We start from the raw sequence: 15,703 nt of genomic DNA on the forward strand, positions 1-15,703 counted from the left end.
TCAGTCAATTAGCTTCCACAAACTTGATTTTTATCTCCTTCAAAAACGACCAATGCTATACTGTCAGGGAAGAATCTGTAAAATCCACATTCCTGCTGCATTATGGTACAGAAAGTAGTCCCACACACGTCTATGCTAAGCAAACCTTAGGAATGAAAATAAGTAATAACCATAACCATAAGCAATTTTTCATCTCCAAAGGATATTGGGGTCCTAAGATACTTGTACACACACACACACACACACAGACACTAGATCCTCTTTTTATGACACAGCTACTATTTTCTGCTCCTCCTGCTTTTTTTTTATCTTAATTTAATGTTTTGGTGAGAACCAATATCAGAATCAACGACATACATTTACTTTTAGTTCAGAAGAAAAAAAAAAGCAAAAGTATTTCTCCAGTGTGTGAGGAGGAAACCTGAACTCAACACTAAAGTGACACTTAAACATTTAGACATGAGTCAAGAGAAGTATGTGCTCAAAAATGAGGACGGTTCCGTCACACTGGATTGTCATGTATGTTTGATTTAAAAAAAAAAAAAAAAAAATGGATTGTCATGTATGTTTGATTTTTTTTTAGAAATATGTTACCTATGAGTAGCCGTGAAGAAATTGAGTAGATATAGAGGAAGATCAAGTCCAGTGACATTGATTTTTACTTACTCCTTTTCAGTATAGTGCAGGCTAACTGGGAACAAGAGTGTGACGTTCACAGTGTTCTGCTTCGTTTTAGCCTTGTACATTAATTTTCCTTGACTCGTGTCTCTTTTTGTTAAATTTATATTAAATGGCCCCATAGAAAATACATTTCACAGCTCTATAGCACCCCCACGTGTTGAGATAAGACAGAGACATGCAATTTAAGATTTTCCCCAAAAGAGTTTAGATTATCATAGTTTCCAGTTAAAGTTAGCCAAACCTCATCTTGGTTCTGCAGTGTGCTAACATTTACAATTCTGGGTTTGTTTATGTTTAACATTTTTACATTTCATTTAGTGTAACATCACCACATATTGTGTACAAGATTGGTTTGCTGCAGCTGTGCTAACAGCGGATAAACAAACTAATAAAACAGGAAAGCTCTTTAACCACAGTCATCAGTGGTTATGCTAACTAGCCTTAGCATTCACAGCAGGCTCTGCTGTGATGAGGAGCTGGAACATAGTAGAGAACAAGGATAAACTTAACTTTTTCAGCCCACTTTCTTGTTGTCACTGTTATCTTTAAACAAATATCCTAGAATCACATAAATAAAAAACAGATAAAAATCATGATAATTTTGAACAGATTTCAGGGAAAACTGTAAAACCAAAACATTGACGGGTTCTGACAAAACGCAATTCAAAGAGAGTGGAAACTGGATGCAGTAAAGCGTCTTCCAAAGAAAACACTGACTGCATACGATTTTTATTTTTACAAATTAAAACATGGTCACACCAAACGGTGACGGAGGTGGATACAAAACGGATTGTTGAAAGGTAGAAAATGGAAAGTGGGAAGGGATGAAATGAGAAGAGGCGGGTAAGGAAATGGGGTCACAACTTGGTCAAGGTAAACGGACCGGGCCAGACCTTTTTACAGAAAGTTGAACCTCAGATTTCACAAACAGGAGGAGAAAACATCCCTTGTTTAGTTTATTGTAAATAAAATAAAATAAAATAAAAAATACTAAAGCTGGAGTGAAATCTGCAAAAATATTCCGACAGAAACGTATCCCTTCAGCGTACCTGTGTGCATTGTGTGTGTGTGCGTGTGTGTGTGTGTGGCCCTGCAGGAGGATGCATTCGTTTCAGTCGGAAGCATTCTGCGTATCCCTTTACACAGCCAGAGCTCTGTGTGGTGGACGTGACACATTAATTATACACGGGCCGTAATGCACACTTTTCCTGAGTGTGTTGGCCAGCGGAGCCAACAAACGTGAAAATATTCCAGGCTCCGTTTTATTTTTTACATTTTTTTTGCGACATCAATTAATTACTGTGTCATTCTCATTACTTGTCAATCTCTCTTCCTGAAGGCTGGCTTCACTGTGAGGCACATGAGGTGGAAAATGCTCACAATGTGCAAATTCAGCCAGGAATAGAAATGATGGTGCAGATTTTTATTTAACTACTGAAATCCTTTCCCACTTTTTAATGAGCAAAGGGAAGATCTGCTTGACCTGCAGCTGATCTGATCACTTTGAGTCTTTTATCTCCTCGTCTTTCATCTCTTCACTGTGACACCTTGTTGGGTCCACTGGGGACGCAAAAAGAAGAAAGAGTTCATTTCCACCCCCAAGAAATTGAAATTCATCTCAGAGATTTTCTAGAAAAAAACAAGAATGTTTCTGACTTTTGAATCTCAAATTTCTAGAAAATGCAATTATCTAAAAATTTCAGATTTTTTTCTTGCAAATTTTGGACTTTTCAAGCTCACAAATTTCCTGTTTTTTTTTTTCTTCCAAACTTATTTTGATCTCAAAATGTCAGTTTTTCTAGCAAATCTTGGACTTTAAAAACCCTGAATTCCTTGTTTTGTTTTTTTTTTTTTTCTAGAAAATTTCAGAACTATTTTGGTGGAAATTTAGTCTTTTTGTTCTGTCTGCAATGACCATTGTACTTCCCTCACTTTCTTTTAAAGTGAAACATTTCTGTTCTCTCTTCTAATTCCTTTTCCATTCTTTCCAGGGGTTCAGGTCTTCTTTGTGTCTGCTGTTCCACATTTTAATTTTCAAATCAACTAAGGGTGTTTTCATAACTAAGACCTTCAGTTGTTCTTGCTGATTGAAATTATAACACTTGAAAATGCAGATGTGTGGGGCTTGCAGCTGGATTCCTCCAGATCTGGTTCCAATGACCCTCCAGCTGTGATGTGGTCACAAAGTTGATTATGGCTGAACTAAATAATGCGTCCAATTCACTTAGGAAAAAAAAACAAACTGATTTTGATGTAAGAAGGAAGACGGACAGATGGGGAATCAGGCTAATTTGTAAAGCAAAAAAAAAAACTCCATATGATATATATGAAAAAAGAAACCTAAATTACTTGCATAAAAAGTTATATATGAAACTGGAGGAAACTTTATGTGTGTCAGAACAGCTCCAAAACTTTGTCAGTTGGGTGTGTGATCCAAAAGTGGGCCGTGAGCCTCGATAGCTATGTTTCCATCCACTTGGCGCGAATTATTAGATTAGATGAGATTTATTGTCATTGCAGAGTAATCAGTAAAATGAAGTTAATAGTGCAGCTCTACTTAGGGCTTTTATAAACAAACTGAAGTTTGAGTGCAGGTTTAAAATATTGCAAAAAAGAAATGCAAATTTGGCGTGTTTCTATCTACTGGTTTGGATGGAATCAACCAGGCAATGCGAGGCATAATTCTGTCAGATGTTACATGTTCCCATGATTAACAGGAAGTAGAGGTTGCAAATGGACTGTACATCTGAGAAAAGTGTCAGAGTTGTGCCTGTGGTAAGGCACAGGCACAACTCTGACCTGTGGATGGGAGCGTTTGCTAAGTCAGAACTTGTTTCCGTATCCCCTTGAGCGCATTACCTTTTTTTTGTTTGTTTTGAAACGCTGAAAACCACCTCGAGCTAATGCACAGAGTCTCTTCTGTGCACTGTCCTAACAGCCTTACCTTTAGGTGGCAGTAAAGTCCTGCTGGGTGCGTTGGCATTCATCGTTTCACACTGTAAAAGAAGACAGTATTTGTTTTCACATGCTAATTGAGCAAGGTGCACCATAGGTCCGACGTATCAAACTCTACTTTCCTGAGAGACAAAGAAATTATGACTGGATATGGAAACCATTTGAAAACAACGTGCAGGGGCCATGTTGCTGAGCAACAAGGACAGCCAGATGGTGGGCTGTCATCAGACCACATGTTGTATGAGATGAACCTGTCTCGGTCCTGATGTACCGTGATACACTCGGGCAGTGAGAAATACTTTGAAACCATGATGTTTGCTTACATTCTTTCACAGTAGTAATACTTGATCTGGAAAAAATATCACCAACTAGATCATTGAACTTAATGAAACTCTTGAGGTTTGTTTTACAAAGCCGGAATATTAAAGGAGCAGTGTCATGTGAAATCCACTTTTTTTTTTTCTTTACATCATGTTATAATGTTATTCCCTCACCAAAAACTTACCTGGAGTGTTGCTTTGCTTCTTTCATGCTTTAATCTCCATGGCAACCATTCAGCTCTTCAAAACGCCTGGGTGGACTTAGCCCCGCCTTCAAGGTGCAGCTCCTTCTCAGAGCTGCAGTTTCCAGCTTTTGAGCTGTGACCTCACAGAGCAGCCCTCTCCCATGACTCCCCTACTCAGCTCCTTCAGACTAGCTAGCAGCAATTAGCAAACACCTGGTGGAACTGATCATCTGCTGAGCTCATTATAGGAGTTACTGCTCAGTGAAATGTTGGTAAAAACGTTGCTAAAGGGTTAGTAGAGGAGCCATGTTGCGATGACTTCCTGAAGGCGGAGCTTCAAAAACAGCCGAAGTTTTTAAAGAGACAGAGGCCCAATTTCAAGGCAGTAAATTACAAAGTCAAATTTCTTTTTAGTCATATATCTCACATTTTTAAACACACACAAAATAATATTATTTCAATCTCTTCTGCTGTAAAGTAAATGAACACCCTCCAAGAGTGGTGCTTCCACATTTTTACTCGCATAAAGTGATTGTGTTAAACAGCCAGGACATTAAGAAAAATGTGTGTTTCCTCTTCATAGAAGACACATTATTCAGTATCTCTGATAATAGGGGGTTGCTGTTTTGTTTTTTTTTGTTTTCCTTCCCCAGTTGAGGCACTCGGCGCTCTTTTCCTCTTCTGTTTTTATTTTTCTTTTTTTTACTGTTGCTGTTATTCAGTTTTTCTAATCTCCATTAACAACAATACTCTTCAGGCTTTTTATTAATATTTTGAATTTAAATCTTCTTGTTTTAAACACTAAGCAGTCATTTGATTTCTTACACACTTCCACTATCTTTTTTTTTAAATTTACCTCGAGCTTCAATTAGGTGTTATTTAAGACAATAACCTTTGAGTGGATAAGCTGGTTTGATGCCTTCTGTAGCTAATTCGCTCTCTATTATGCATTTGCACAGACCTGGCCCTAGCGCGAGCGCACACAGGGTGGCTCAATGTGTCGCAGACCGCCTCTCCGGTGTCCAGTGCTGCTGAACAGAAGATTGTTTTGGCCTTTCGGTGATTACCATCTCCTCATTTGGCGAGGCTCTCATGAAACGAGACAGGCTTTCACAGATGATCAGCTTAGAAGATGCACACTCACATGCACAAAGGAGAGTAATTAAATACAAGACAGGATATCTGTCATTAGCGCATGTCAATACTAAGGAGTTTTACTATGGTTACCGTTTTGAAGCACTGCCCTGAAAGCGGCTGTGGTGTCTTGGGTTCAAGCATGTTGTGATTTAAACTGAAGTACATTTTTTATGGTAATTTAATAAACCAGAAAGAAGTTGAGAGAGTTATTTATGTTAAAATGATGAAATAACTCTTCGAAACACAGAGTGCGGCTTGGGTACCTGTCCAAGTCTCTGACAGACGTCTTGAGATCTCTCGATGTTACTCGAAAATAAGTCTTTTTGCGTCTCCCAGGAACCACCTGCAATAGATGAGGCCCAAATCTGAGGCAGGGTGCCAGCAGGGGAGACGTGTTAATGAATTAATATGCATTGTCCCAATTAGCCTCTGCACTGCAATAATTACGGTGCGCACACGTTTCATATGCTGGAAATCGGGGACATCCCATTGCGCCAAGCCTCGGCTACCCAGAAGGCTTGCGGTGACTTATTTTTACTCCAGATGAGGTCAAACGTTTCCGTTTTATTCTCGCCGCGCGTTAATTAGACGGAATTCGCTTGCAGAAAGAACGGGACGTGTGACAGATGAGCGGACCGATTCCTCCAAACTCACCTCTGGGGGTATTAGAGAGGTTTTTTAGAAAGTGGACCTTGTTTGTGTGCTATATGCGATTACCATAATCAGCTTACGTTTGTGCTCACAGGGCGAGCTAACAAGATTATTTTTTTCTCTCTTTTGTTTTTCTGGATTTTCTGATTATTTGAATAATATTGAGAACATCTGGTAAAGTGCTGCTGAAAAGAGAGGGACAGAACAAGCTAAGATGTCTGGTCAAGCCATCGTTCAATGATTCAGTGAATCAAGTTTATTTGTACTGGACAGTTCAAAGTGCTTTACAGTATGAAAACATAAATACATCATACAGTCAACAACTGTGAAAACCAGTACCAAACATCACATTTTGTCACAAGCCATTGTTAAAATTATCAGTTATGTTGGCCAGTTTTCCATTTATTATCCAAAAGCAACAATGAACAAACACAGAGAGGATTTTTTTCTTTAAACCCTTTAAGGCAGTGGTGTCCAAAGTCGGTCCTGGAAGGCCGGCATCCTGCATGTTTTAGTTTTCTCCCTGGTTTAACACACCTGGATCAAATGATGGCTCATTAGAGGCCTAAGAACATTGACAAGCTGAAAAGGTTGTTACTACCACCAGGGACAGAACTAAAACATGCAGGATGCCGGCCCTCAAGGACCAACTTTGGACACCACTGCTTTAAAGGAAACAAGTAATCATATAAATTAATTAAAAGATAATATTTTTTTTTTTAGAAGACCAGTTTTTATTATTTAAAAACTACCCAAAGTAGCGCAAACCTACCAAAACGTAGCCAACCCACATACACCAGCAGTTTCTTCAACGTTTTGTTTGAAGAAACAAAACACAATTTGCTCCTTCAAACACCAATTCAACAGAAAGTATCAAACAAACAAACAAACTAAAAAAGCTAGCGTCTGCCATGATGGCTCTCTAGAGCTTTGAGCGGTTAGAAACGGATATGTTGCCTTGGAGCTTTTTAGATGAGAATAAAATCTGAGGCTGAGTAAAATGCCGGGCATGCATTCATCTTGTGGCCAAATGAGGCACGGCTCCAAATGATATCTAATTTTGCCTTTAGCCTGCCAACCGTGCAGCGGAGAGAGCAGAAAGCCACCGGCTCGGCTGCTTCACCCTCGGCCCTCGCCGTTTTCATTTTCAGCCACAGATCACCGCGTGTAAGTGCCCCGAAAACCACACATCATCTTTCTACCAGAGGACCCCTTTAAGTGCTGTGGCCATTTAAAGCCTCCTCTCATCTGCATTATTCAGCAGTGATATTGGTTCTGTATCATTACCTGAGGAGAAATATGACTCTTGTGAAGCGCCGTGTCAGATTTTTATATTGTGACTGTGATTTTATCTAGTCTTTGTCACAGAATAGCTCAAGTGCCATCGAATTAAGATGTGATTATTTATCTATTTGTACCACAGAGTCTGAACTGGATTTCAACCTAGACTTTAACTGGGCCATTCTAACATAAATATCAGTTTCTTAAAGGGGCAGCATCACGTTCAATTGACTTTGTTTTTTGGCTTTACATCATGTTATAATGTTATTCCCTCATCAAAAACATCCCTGGAGTGTTGCTTTGATTCTTTCACGCATGTTTGAGAAATCCTTTAATCTCCATGGCAACCATTCACCTGAGCAAAATGCCTGGGTGGACTTAGCCCTGCCTTCGAGGACAAAGCTCCTCCTCTGAGCTGCAGCTTCCAAGCTTCTGAGCTTCCATCTCACAGAGCAGCTCTCCTGCCTCCTGCTCAGCTCCTTCAGACTAGCCAGCAGCAATTAGCAAACACCTGGTGAGCTCATTATATGAGCTACATGTCAGTGCAACACTGTTTTTTTTGGCAACTCCAAAAAAAGTTGCTAAAGTGAAGGAGATTCCTTAAAGAGACAGAGGCCCAATTTCAAGGTGTTAAATTACAAAGTAAAAATTCTTTTAAGTTGTATTGGATACAAAAATTCTATTTTTATAACAACTGAAGGTAGCATGGTTACTTAATTATGCTACAAAATGGCACTCTGTGCCATAATAATAAAAAGAATCAAATAAATTGTCAATAAAACACCAAATGTCCTAGAATATCTGACGGGGTTGGAAAGCAAAATGTTAAAAAAGAAATCAGAACCGTAGTTATTTTGAGACGTGCTGTCAATAGGGAGAGATGAAGGCCAGAATGCAGACTGTGGTAGGAGGAGAGGGAGCAGTGAGGGAACCGAGACGTCTCAGTGAGTCAAAGCAAACATGACAGGATGGAGTCTGAGGCTACAACCAGAACGGCTGACTGGCCTTTGACATCTCACACACTTTAATTAAAACAGATTGGTGATGGAGAAAGAAGGGCTAAAGGGGGGCCAAAGGAGGGGACAAGATGCAGCCAAACTAAGAGAAAAGAATTCCAAAATAGATTTTTTTTTTTTATGACCTTAAGCTACTTTACAGACTCTCAGGAAGGAGACAGTAGTACTGAAACACCCCATTCTTGTACGAGTGTGTTTGTTTACATGTCTGAGATTGTTACTATCTCAGCTCCACTCTTCTGTCAGGGAGAAATGTGCGTGTTGGTGTAATTTGGCAGCTGATGCAGACGAAGCGCGGTGTCTAGCTGAGGCTCCTCGCCCCCCGTGGAGCCTTGAAGTGAGGTTGAGACTAGTTCATCACTCTCACAGGATGGGGGTGATTACTCGGAGACTGTATTCTGGGTACTGGATCTAAATATAGCGGCGCGGTTCGGGAGGCGGGGCCCGGCTGCCGGGGCAGGATGGTAATGAAGGCATGCGGTCATTGATTTAGCGGGATTAACATTTATACAGAGGATGGATCGCAGTCAGAGTTAAAAAGAGGAATGCGCCACGGATGAGTAAGTTACAGTTTTCCGTCAACGACTGAGATGTACGACTAAAACTTTACTAGTAAGAAGGCCTGTTTACGAACACCACAGTAATCATACCGAATTAATTGCTATGTGCACATCCAGACAACTCCAGGCCTGGAGGGCCGGACTCCTGCAACTTTTAGATGTGTCTCTACTTCAACACACCTGAGTCAAATAATGAGGTCGTTAGCAGGACTCTGGAGAACCTGACTGCACTAAGGAGGTGATTCAACTATTGGATTCAAGGGTGTTGGACCAGGGAGACATCTAAGAGATGCAGGACATCAGTCCTTGAGGACCAGGATATTGCCCACCCCTGCTATAGTGCAACACTATTCTAGAAAGAATTCGTAGCTTTTAGGGTTTCTAATGAGTTATCCATCTCACAATATGAAACTATAACAGATTTTGGGTTGATGAAAGAGAAAAATGTAAAGTAAAGGTTTCATTTGTCACACGGTGTGTTCTGTAAACGTAGAACATGGAAAAAACTACAAACCACAAACTACTTCCTGTTGTCTTCTTTGTGGCTTTTGCCATAGTAACAACCTGGTGTTGATCACGACTCGTGCGATGTGAAGACAGTGTCTCCATTACAGTTCTGCGAAATACATCGATTTGGATAGAGTTGAAAAACCACCTCATACCAGTGGGAGAACTTTTTATTGAAAAACATGGTTTGTTTTGTTTTGTTTTGTTTTTTTCCTAATCCGCCATGTTTCCATTAAGCAAATTTATTTTCGTCATTTCAGTTTCAGTAAAGAGGTATCAGTAAACAGGCTGATAGAAACCGTACACTCATAAGCATGATCTGATTATGAGCTACTCTCCCTTTAAAGGGACAGAGCGGCTGCTTTTCCTTACCGCTTAATTTGCTGAGTTTCACTTCCGAGGGACACTTTTGTTTTGTGCTTCAAATCATCTTTCCAAAAAGTGGCTCACCCATCAGTGTGTACTTCCTGTTCTGAGCCTGACAGTTTGTTCCGAGTGCTGATTCCTCGGTGCTGCTGTTTGAAAAACTGTCTCTGCTATGGGAAAAGCAAAAAGCCCTGAGCTGTTGAAATGTTGATGATTTGGCCTGTGCTGTGGTTCAGATCTGCATAATAAGATCGACAAAATAACTTGACAACACCTGCAGGGATACGCTGGCCGGTTTGCCAAGCTGTCCTGCCAAAACATTCTCCCACATGGCTACAAATTGTAGGTCCACTGTTTCTGTGTTCTGGCATTTCATTGTAAATCGTGAGAAGAAGAAAAAAGTAATTCCCTTCATATAATTTGGATGTTAATATGTCAAGCCAGACGCTGTTTGGTGCTACAAAAATCACGTTTTTCTGCAGGTTTACAGAAAAACGTGATTTCAGGGATTCTTCTTTCCCTTTTCTGTTCCTGTCTTTGTCTTTCCCTTTAAAGCTTTCTCCACCTTTTTCCACTTTCTTTTCTTCTTTTGTTTTTGTCTCTGGTTGTGTTACATTTGAAATAAACCCAAAGAAATTTATAACAAAGTTTCTTATATGCATATATTTAATGGAGGATGATGGCAAAAGCTGTAAGGCTCTACTTGTGAATTCATCCGCCATATTTTTGAGGTAAAACATGTTTATAGTTGACAGGAAACTTGAAAATATCACTTGATATTTTTGCGTTATTGGAAGACTGGAAGGTCAATACCTAAACACCAACTATAAAGTCTTTTTAAAAAAGCAATCATTAAAAAAAAAACTAAAATAAATGAACAGTGCTAAGCCTGATGGGGCCACAGGTAAAACCTGGTGGCCCGCCAGGCTTATAATACACCGAGGGAAACCCTGTGATGGCAGGTTTTGACGCATCCCTGGGCCAGTAGCTCGATGTGGTTGCCAAAACAATACTACAACTTCATAATTTTCAAATATTTGAGTAGTTTATATTTATAAACATCACAAAGTGTTACTACAACTCACCTACATATGAGTCAATGACTCTTATGTGCAGTGTAATGTCTGCAAAACAAAACAAAATGATAAAAAAATATATATCAAAATGGAAACATTTGTGGAGCTCCTTGAGAAATTGAAGTGTTTAGTAACCAGTATCCCTGGGTGCTGGCCCTGTCAGCCCTTTTAAAGTCTGGCCCAGGTGATGAGGTTATATAAGTACGAGTAGTTTTGCAAGGCAATGTGTTTGTTTCATTTTAAAATCTTCTTTCAGTTTGTTGGGTAGTGGATTAAAAATACCACATGATTTATGTCACCTTTACTCCAGGAGAATCTTTCAGCTGTGGCTAAAACAAAAACAACTAAATAAACAGCCAACAGCAACGCTGAAGCGTGTGGAACAAACACAGTTCTACGCAGCGATAAGTGAGATGACATTTCACTGGCTGGAATCTCGTTTGTTTTCAATTACCGACAGCACGGCTCTTTTAAAACAGCTCTGACGGCCAATCAGCGATTATCAGCAGGCAGCTGAGAGAAGTGCTCTGCTTTTTGAAGAGCAGTTGGAGGCGAGGTAAAAAAAAAAAAAAAATCTCAGCTGAGTGAGTTTTTCCCACCGAGGTTTATGTGGTCCGTTGCTACTGTGCTGCCGCAGCTGAGGGCGGGGGAAGCTGGACGGTCCGGGTTTGTTGCCGGGTGGCCATCGAGCAACATGTCTGGTATGTTCTCCTCTGGGGCCGTCGGTGTGTCTTGTTGGAGTGAAGCTCTGCAGACTGCCTCTGCAACAGCTCCGCACGACGCTCTGACTGTCGAAGGAGGTTTTTGTCATCGCCACAAGTTTGCTTTTTGTTTCACTACATAGATTTTCAACTTTAATCACTTGTAGTCATCAAAGTTGGCCTATAGGAAGTATTTTTCACTTCCTGTTGTCAAAAATACATAAAGGAAGTGTTTTTTGTTCTATTATTGTTAACATCGGGGAAATTTTACCCATGCGTACAATGCAAGAGAGCAAAAAGATGATTCTTTTACCACGTTTCTATGAATCAAACGTGGATAATTTAGTGCAGTGTGACACAGCTGAGGTAAAAATAACAGAAACCCTGTTGAACAACTCAAAACCACTCTTCTCCTTTTTTGACGCTCTCTGTTTCGGCTATGCTACATGCTGACCCGTTGCCATAGCAACTGACAACACCTCCACGAGTGTATCAGGATTAAACACCAAAAAGCATGCAAAGAACAAAACATTCAGTCAGTTACCGTATTAGGTTTTCAGCCGTGGTGTTCATTTTGTAATTATTGATAATGGTCTGAACACAGGTGGTGGATTAGCTAATTTAAACACCTGCTCTATTGATAATCTGTCAGAGAGTTGGCGTGTGGGTCGCCATTTTGTTTTTAAACTGAGCCGAAACGCACTGAATTCTGCAGATCATCTATATGTTAAGGTTGTCAAAGTCAAGCTAGCACAGCTACTTCCCTCTCCCACGCTAGTTTTGTTTTTAAATTAAAACTGTTTCCTGACCTTATCTAGTTGTAATAGTGTTGACAATTAATTGCAAAGCACAGAGTTCCTCTTTCTTTTACATAGCACCTGTACGTTTATGAATTAGCATGTTACGTTGACAACAATGGTGACTGGCAGGTTTTTTGGGGGTCAGGATCTTTCGCGTTTGACGTCACATTACATCGTGACTATAAACAGTCATTGGAATGTAATGTTGTTTTGCTCACACTAAGGCAAAAAACTGACAGTAAAGAGAAAATTTCTGCAATACAAATGTAAAACACTGCTCTGATATGAAGCTCTTTGTTGTGTGTGCCCAGATAATATCTTTCCAGTCAGTCTGCCAAGATTTTTGATTTCCTCTCCTTCGAATATACGTGGAGCAAAACAAGGAGAGATGTCAATAAAGAAAAGTCTTCAACCCGAAGACATTAAGCAAAACGGGCAGGAAAGACAAAAAAAAAAGGATAGCTTTTGTTCTTGTTTTTAAGTGGGGTTTATTTTTTATCTATTCTAGTTCTTTTTCTCGTCTAATTCTGACTTGCTCCCATTTTATGTTCCCACACTGAACAAATATATAATTGTGGCGACCACCACTGTTAGATTAATTTCTGTATTTGCAAAACTGAATTATTGAACAGTGCGTCGACTCAGTCGTGTGTTTAGTTTTCCACCGTTGAACTGAAATTGTCGTGGTCTTTGGCTGCCGACGGCAGCCTCTCGTTACTGTTTGCCTTCATTCTGTCAGCACAGTTTTGCTTTCAAAGCCTGACTGACTCCATTCCTGTTGCCTTTCAGCTGCTCTCTGTTAGTCATTGTCTCCATGTGTACGACAACCGGCTGCTTGTCTGGCCACCTTGCCAGATTATTGTCTCACTCCGGCTCGCCGTGCTGCCAGTCTATTGGATTCATGTGGTGTATTTCTTACACTGCCTGCCAGTTCCTGGCTGGAGCACGTTGGGATTGTTTTGCAATTATGTTTTTCGGTTCGTCATTTTACTTTTCTTACCTGCCTGTCAGGTAAGGGCTGCCTGCATTTGGTGCTCTCCCACAGGCGATACAAGAATAATAATATAGACCAGGCACATTTTATTTAATATGCTGGTGAAATTAATCTCCCCCTTTTAGACTTTTCCACATTTTGCCATGTTTCAAGCACAGACTGAATATATATTTGATTTGGGTTTCATATAAAAGACTAACTCAGAGGTTTGTTACAGAACAGTGAACATCATGAAGACCAAGGAGAACATCAGAATCGTCACACATGAAGATGTTTGCGGTAGGTTGGCACTATAATCTTTCACAGCAGCAGAGAGAACAGACTTTCATCACTTTTACCGTCAGTCTTTGCTTGAAGGAGCAGTATAATGTAAAATCGACTATTTTTGAGCCTTACACCATGCTGTAATGGTATCCCCTCCTCAAAAACAAACCTGGAGTGTTGCGTTGATTCTTTCGTGGAAGTTTGAGAAATCCTTTAATTTCCCATGGCAACCATTCAGCTGTCCAAAATGCCTGGGTAGACGTAGCTCTGCCTTCAAGGACCAATCTCCTCCTCTGAGCTGCAGTTTCCAAGCTTCCAAACTTTTGCCTCACAGAGCACTCAGCTCCTTCACACTAGCCAGCAGCAATTAGCAAACACCTGGAGGAACTGCACATCTGCTGAGCTCTTTATGCTAGCTACTTCTCAGTTCAATGTTGGTGAAAACGTTGTTAGAGGGTGAATGTGTGATGACTTCCTGAATGCTTAGATTCAGAAGCATCAGGAGCTTCTTAAAGAGACAGACGCCCAATTTCAAGGCGTTAAATCAGGAAATAAACTTTTCTTTTCAGTCATATTTGATATATGGAGCATTTTTATAGCAACTGAAGTTAACATCGTTACTTGATTGTGCTATAAAATGGCTCTGTGTGTCGGGAAAACACAAAATACTAAACATTTAAACACGTAGCAGATGAAATCTACCTTCTGACATTCATGTGGAAACGTCAAAGTTTCAAAGAAAACATGGCCGCTCACTTAAAGCCCCGGTTATTAGACGTGAACTGTCGCACCACACGAGACCTCTCCTATATTGTGTTTCGGCGTTCACTTTCCAGAGTAGGCTTAACTGGAGAAAACCCCTGCAGATCAATGTGTTTACTGTATTGGTCCCTGAGTGTGTAGCAGTGATTACCAAAGTGTTCAGCCACCCGGATAGAGAGATCAAACATCAACATGGATTCCTTTTCTTGCCAGAAGAGGAGTTCGATACCAAAGGCTCAGGGCACGTGACACTTTAATAACGACGCTTAGTCAACTCTTGTTTGAGGTCTCTAACGGAAAAGTTAGAGAAGATGATCAGAAAGGTTTGTTCACCTTAAAAAAATGAAGTTTATCCCCCTCTAATGTTAACTTGTCCACTTGTTTCCTTCCGCATTCAGTCGGTGTAGGTTGGAGCTACCTCTAGAGTAGCTTGTTGTTTCTGCCTTTTTTGACCAGACTCACTAAAACGGCACAACAACAATCTCCTGGCAGTAATTAACAACCAACTAGCTGCTGAATGCTCCACTCTGCTTCCACTTTCTGCACCAGCTGATCTCTGTGGCCGCCTGCCTGCGTGCGGTCAGATGGCGGGCAGGTGGAGAGCAGAAAACAGCCGCCTTCTGGAGGGGCAACACAATGCAATGATAGCTGTGAAAGTTTCAAAGACTGCAGAAAACTTAACAATCGGCTTCCTTCAGAGGAGTAAACTTGTGACGTAAAATCAATGTAGTTTTGTTGAGCGCAATTCAACTCGGCCACTAGAATGTTCCCTTTTTTTAGTACTAAATGACATGAGATCTTCACTGTCATTTGTTGATGAAATAAAAAACCCAGACTGGACCAGAAGACATAAAGAAAATGTTAGCACTTATTAGCTTGTGTGGCTCTACTTGCTATTTGTGTTAGCCGTAGCTTTCAATAAACTGTGCAAACGCACTATTTGTTGGTGATTTTTAACAATCACAATTTTTTTTTTATGTGCGTAAGCTGCAAAGCTCTTCTTCTTTTTTTTATCATTTTACAATAACTTTAATAATAAAAGACTTTTAGTAGCCTGTGGGGCTACCATCATACCCTGTTTGGTTTACAGTGTGACTCTCTCCCTGGAGAGGTTAGCTGGAATGCTAGTTACTTTTTTTTAGTATATATTTATTTTTATTTTATTATTTATTTATTTATTACTATTTTATTGTAATTTTAGGTGTTATTTGTTCCTCAAAACATTCACATTAAAATTAATGTTGCGTAAATATTTTTATTCTCAACATAATTCCATCCTGGTACATGTAAAGACTTTGAATGCAAAAATATCAATAAAAATATCAGAGACGTGACGCAGCACACAAAAGAAAATCCAGAAGACATTGTGGTAAAACCTGAGCCCCAATTCTAACAAAACAAAAATGCTTGGACTGAACAGAAACTGATGCATTTCACAAAACTATAA

The 15,703-nt window shown here is 40.0% G+C and overlaps 1 long non-coding RNA gene across 1 annotated transcript in view; it reads right to left on the reverse strand.

The window, feature by feature from the left end:
- Nucleotides 1–5,700: 5,700 nt before the first annotated feature.
- Nucleotides 5,701–15,703, reverse strand: part of LOC107837666 (uncharacterized) — a 16,972-nt gene continuing 6,969 nt past the window's right edge. Inside the window, exons 3-4 of the long non-coding RNA XR_001663706.1 lie at nt 15,190–15,192; nt 5,701–5,712 (exon numbers count right to left, since the gene is read on the reverse strand). This is a non-coding gene — a long non-coding RNA (uncharacterized LOC107837666). The remainder of the gene's footprint in view (nt 5,713–15,189; nt 15,193–15,703) is intronic.

Source organism: Poecilia formosa, unplaced genomic scaffold (genome assembly GCF_000485575.1).
Source record: "Poecilia formosa unplaced genomic scaffold, Poecilia_formosa-5.1.2 Scaffold165, whole genome shotgun sequence".
NCBI classification, from domain to species: domain Eukaryota; kingdom Metazoa; phylum Chordata; class Actinopteri; order Cyprinodontiformes; family Poeciliidae; genus Poecilia; species Poecilia formosa.